Raw genomic sequence first — 5,865 nt, 5'->3', positions numbered from 1 at the left:
CCATGTTGCTTTCTCTTTCTACCTGCGCTCTACCTCTTGCTATGACACTCTCCGCTCTTCCTCCCCCTCCCCTCTTGTTGTGAGGAAGCATTTCCTGTGCGCCAGCGCGGGAATGTCACCGGTCGACATGCAAACTAAAAATGATATATATTGAAAAATGCCGCGAGATGTTAGAGGAGCTGATCAGCTTAATCAGCATTGTGTCATCTCCTCTAGTAGTGGCTTGGGTGAAACGGATTCACTGCACCACAGATGATACAACAAGGCTATTCTCAGTGTTACGGGGGATCACTAATGGTTTGAGGAAATCCAGATTTCTCAAGATCCACTTCTGTTTCGAAGTGAGGGGCTTTTCCCCACTCCCACTTGGTTGAGATCGTAGGAGACAGCAAAACTGTGTCCTCAGAGAGAGTCTGCTATCAAGAACTGGATGGCCAACAACTTCCTCCAACCAAACGCAGACAAGACCGAGGTTCTCATTACTGCTGATGACTCTACGGTCTCTAAGGTGGTCAACCAAATGGGGTTACTAGCACATAACATCAGGTCTGACCTAAGGAACCTTGGGGTAATTTTTGACCAAAACGTGCTGTTTGACAAACATGTTAATTCTCTGTCCCGCTCATGCTTCTTCCACCTCAGAAACCTTGCAAACTCAGGTCCATCGTCGATGACTATTGCAATTCACTGTCCACCTGCCTCAGTAAAACATCTCTGGACCGTTTACAACTTGTCCAGAATGCTGCTGCCAGGTTGCTCACTCGGTCACATACGTCTTGCCATATCACCCCCATCCTGGCATCCCTGCACACTTTATATTCCAATTCAAGGTCCTGGTCCTGACATACAGAGCCCTCCACAAAGTAGCCCCTGCTTACATTTGCGAGCTCCTCAACCCTTATGTCACCAGCCGGTCACTGAGGTCTTCTAACCAGGGACTCCTGGTTGTGCCTCAGACAAGGCTGAAAACTTGAGGTGACCGAGCTTTTCAATCCATGGCCCCAAAGCTTTGGAACTCCCTCAGATCCTTAGCCTCTGTCCATATTTTTAAGGTGCAATTGAAGACACACCTTTTTAGGCAGCCGTTTGGACAATTGTAAATAATTATATAGATTGTATATAGATTGTTGTTTCTGTTGCACTGTATCTCTCTGTTTGTACTTGCTGTTTTTTATTTATTTAACTGTTTGTATTTTTATTGTGAAGCACTTTGTGACTTCGAACTGTGAAAGGTGCTATATAAAAAAGATTTACTTAGATGGTTGATGACTTATTTGAAATTTGAATCCTTTTTAAGCTACTATACCCAAGGCCTGCCACATCGGTGCCCTGTCCCCCATCAACCCGCCATCCCCTTGTAGTCCTTTGTGTCTCTCTCTCTCTCTCTCTCTCTCTCTCTCTCTCTCTCTCTCTCTCTCTCGCGCACACACACACACACACACACACACAAATCTACACACATATACACACCCATGTATTGTTAGTTACTTAGAATTTGTGTGTTTTGTTGCTTTGTTGTCTTTATGAATAAATATATTTGGAATCATACCTGTTGTTTGTTTAATATTGCACAAGAGTGAATGAAGAGTCATCCTCTGCTATGTCAAGAACCCTGAAATCCTTCAGCCTTTACTATTAATATGGTCATTTTGGTTAAGGTTATTATTTTAATTATTAATCATAGGTTCCAAATTGATAGTTTAGTGTATTTTATGAGACTGATATCACTGACTGGCTATCATTGTTCCCTTTTCAGGAATGGTGCCCCACGAGGTGATTTAATGTAAATTAAATCACATTATTTAACATAATTATTATTCTCAATTATTTCTGATAGCCATTTTCATACTTTGATTGGAGATCTGTTACGAGGTCAGGCTCATGTTAAGGTTAAGATCCCAACACATTTTACTCAGATGATACTCGTACTTGTAAAAAGTACTGGACACTTGTTTCATCTAAGTACTCAGCTCAACATTGTCCACATTGAACTCTGCCTTTGCAAAACTCATTTTAATGTACCTCTCTTCTGTGTATTTGTGAAAACAATTGGTACGTAAAGTGCTGACATAGGGGAGAGTGGGGTAACATGAGCCAGTGGGTAAGTTGACCCACCCCGTTTCTAGGCTCATGGAGACGGCAGTCAATTATACAAAGGGTGGAAAATCATAACAGTGGCAAAAGACAAAAATATTGAGAGGTCAACACTGCAGAGGGACATCAAAAGAAAGGAGGTCAATAAATTAAAAACAGCGAGGTACAGTGGAGGAGGGTCTACACAGAGGAGGTGCTGTAGAGAAGGAGCTCACAGACCACATCAAAATGGTCGGCTTGTTCCTTTGCCTTACTCCAAAGAAATGCCATAACTGGCATTAGAAATGTAAAGAAATAACATTCCTGTTCCCAACAACTGGAGAAAAAAGGTTTTATCATGTAGTGTGTGCAGGAAATTATAGGATTCAGTAGGCCAGCAAAGATTAAATTATGCTGTGTAGTTCAATATAGCAGAATTAATTCTATTCTTTTAGGTTGAGATGGGTTCAAGAATTTTATGGCACGCCACCAACTCTCCTTATTATTTTTGTGACTGCCAACACTTATTTGTTTTATTACATTTGACTAGATGCCAGCTAATTTCTTTACAGTTATTTTTCTGCTCCATAAAAAACAGCTGGCTGTCCTTTTCATTTGGATGACTATCCTTATTAAACAGAAATCATTAAAATGGTTTCACCAAAGGCAAATGTTACATGATGCGGAATATTAAACTTTATTTGGTTGGTTTTATATGGCAAACTGTTGGACGTTCTGCCCAGACAGTTTTTCACAAAATGGTGAACCTTGTGTCTCATACCCAATCTGTTATCACTGAAGCTGTTCACTCATGGAACGTTTCAAACATTCCACAACTTTCTCAATCTTTTGTTGCCCCTGTTCCAACTTGTTTGGAACCTGTTGCAGGCAATGTCTGTCAAAGAAACTGATCCTACTGGGGCGGCTCTTTTGGCACATGGGAGTGTTTCAAAAGATAAGGCAAAAACAACATGTGAGACATGCTGACAGAAACGTATGACAGGACATTACTGTGCTCTCACCAAGTGAACCTCTGCCAAGGTAAGACACATGATATGCTTAAAACTAAATATATTTAGAGTTTCATTTTCCATAACTTTAATACTTTATGTACTTTACCTGTAGTAAGACATCATTATTTATTTGATGATTATATTTTGTATTAATCTGAATCTGTTAAGTAACTTGTTATTATACCTTTGAAATTATTGTTGAATTAAAAAAACATTACATATAATGATTACTTTTACCTTTGATACTTGAAGTACATTTTGCTGCACTTAATGCTTACTATTTTAGCTGCTAGTACTTTACTTAAGTACAATTTTGTAATTTCCTTTAAGCTGTATTTGGCATAATAAAATCAAGTATTAGAATTAAATTTTTCAAACACGGTAACGATAAAGTTAATCTTGAATCCTGAATCTTTGCCAGCACATAATTTAAGTTCTGTTTTACCTTTAGCGACTGGTGGCTCAGAGAAAATCTGCTGCTTCGGAAACATAACTGTGTACTGTATATGTTTCCACATATTTTCCTTTATTTGTGTTTCAAACACCTTCAAACAGACAATGACTCTCTCACACTGGGACTGCTTGTTTAGTGAAGTGGAACAAGTCAAGTCAGGATTTATTTCTAGAGCACATTTAATACAACGGCAGTCGACCAAAGTGCTGCACATAGGTGGGTACAGAGTTAAAACAACATCAATAATAAAAATAGAATAGATGTAGAAAACAACGATAAGAAAACGGAGCAAACAGTGCAAACATTAAAACAGCAATTTAAGAAAAAAAAAAAAAAGAAAAGATCATCGTGCTCAGGCTGAATGATACGCCAGGTGGAAGAGAAAGGTTTTTAGGGAGGATTTAAACGTCTCTAGGGACTGGGAAGATCGAATGTGAAGGGGGAGGCTGTTCCAGAGCCTGGGGGCAGCCGCTGCGAAGGCTCTGTCACCTCGAGACTTTAGTCTGGTTTTTGGCACCACCAATAGTAGTTGGTCTGAAGACCTTAAGGTTCTGGTTGGGGTGTGGCGCAAAAGGAGCTCAGAGAGGTACAGAGGGGCAGGGCCATGCCTGACCAATTTGGCACCCTAGGCAAGAACCCCCCCTGCCCTGACTCACGGTTCGGTTCAAACCTTTCGGTTTTCAAAAACTACTAAAGAAACATTTCAAAAACTTCCTGAAAAAATGTCTGGATTTTATTAATTATTAAACAAATGTTGCATTGCAATAAAGAACATGAACATTACTTAAGTCATATTAACTTACAGTTCACAATAAATAAAAAAACTTGTTAATCTCTTAACTACGGAAGCGCATTGCATTCACTGGATAAAAAAAAATTAGACACCTTATCTCATAATTACGAGATCCTGATCTCATAATTATGAGAAAAGATCTCATAATTACGAGATCCTGATCTCATAATTACGAGATCCTGATCTCATAATTATGAGAAAAGATCTCATAATTACGAGATCCTGATCTCATAATTACGAGATCCTGATCTCATAATTATGAGAAAAGATCTCATAATTACGAGATCCTGATCTCATAATTACGNGAACGAATTTCATTCTGCAGGGAAACGCGTGTCCTTACTGTGCATATTGAATCTTAAATCTATGTTTTATGAAGACCCTGTGTGCGCTCAGAGCTGTGGCACAAGTTACCCACCGAAATCTGGTGGAAGAAAAATAAGTATGTGTGTGACTTATGGCTGATGAAGTGGTGGGTGATCGATGTGCCTGTCATCGATTGATTTAGTTTCAGCACCGCGGTAGTGGCCAGCTCCTGTTAAGATATAAACAGAATGAAAGCGGACAAGGTAATTACAGAAGTTGTCTTGAGAAATAGCTTTCAAATGAATCAGAGATTAAATGCATTTTCAATAGAGGCAACTTTTTAATTAGGCTATTGCTTTCTTTTCACTGTCTACATCCATTTAAGATTTTACTTGAGATCGCTCTTTAAGAAACTCTTAACAGGAGCTGGCCACTGGCCACTATCTCTTGAACGCCTGACTAAAGATTACTCTTGTTTTTCCTCTTCTTTTATCACTCTCCTTTTTGCTCTTCTTTGCCTCCTCAGACAGAGGAGCTCGTTTTCTTTTGCTAGGCCATTTTTCACTTGTCTCCAAACTTTGTCCGTCTGCCATTGTGCTCATAACTCAACTATCTCATGCCCAACCAAAGACGGTGGATAAACCAAGACGGTCCACTGTGAGTCAGTTTCCTGTAGTCTGGGGCCGTTTAGTGGCCGTTTTGGTAAGGAACCGGAACCAGGGCGAGAGAGACAGGATCCGGATCCATCAAAATAAAAGCACCAAGCTAATAAAAATGCGGTGAAACTTTTTAATTTAAAGAATATAATTTACAAGAAAAGCCCCAAGCCATTAAGTTAACCTTTTTCTTTTATTGTAAATAGATGGTGCGCCAGAATTTAAAGTTTTACTTTGGTGAACACTTTTACTTTGGTGAATGTGGTGAATTCCGGATCCACTCTCTAGACCGGAACCAGAATCCAGACAAAATTCAGAGTGAATGGAAACCAGATTCTTCCCTGTACGTGAAGAGCCTGGTGACGCGAGGCTAGTTTCCTGTATCAGTGTCACGTGGGGTTCGCGACCACCACGCCCATTTAGGAGACTAACAGCAGGTCCTGAGTCCATTGACTTCAGTGGGAGAAATGAATGTGATTACAGATTATGGCCGATTCTTTCGCCCCATAGTCACGGAAGCAAATATTGGACCCATTTATCACAAGCCACATATCTTCAGAACATTCCGAC

General features: G+C 39.9%; 1 protein-coding gene across 1 annotated transcript in view; it reads left to right on the top strand.

The window, feature by feature from the left end:
• Nucleotides 1-3,061: 3,061 nt before the first annotated feature.
• LOC126385252 (NXPE family member 3-like) overlaps nt 3,062-5,865 on the top strand; it is a gene marked incomplete at its 3' end in the record, with an annotated part of 35,932 nt that continues 33,128 nt past the window's right edge. Inside the window, exon 1 of the mRNA XM_050036863.1 lies at nt 3,062-3,114. The remainder of the gene's footprint in view (nt 3,115-5,865) is intronic.

The sequence above is a fragment of the Epinephelus moara genome, chromosome 23 (assembly GCF_006386435.1).
Source record: "Epinephelus moara isolate mb chromosome 23, YSFRI_EMoa_1.0, whole genome shotgun sequence".
Classification (NCBI taxonomy): Eukaryota; Metazoa; Chordata; class Actinopteri; order Perciformes; family Serranidae; genus Epinephelus; species Epinephelus moara.
Note: the sequence above shows the minus strand (reverse complement) of the source record. Positions and strands in the feature narration are given on the sequence as shown.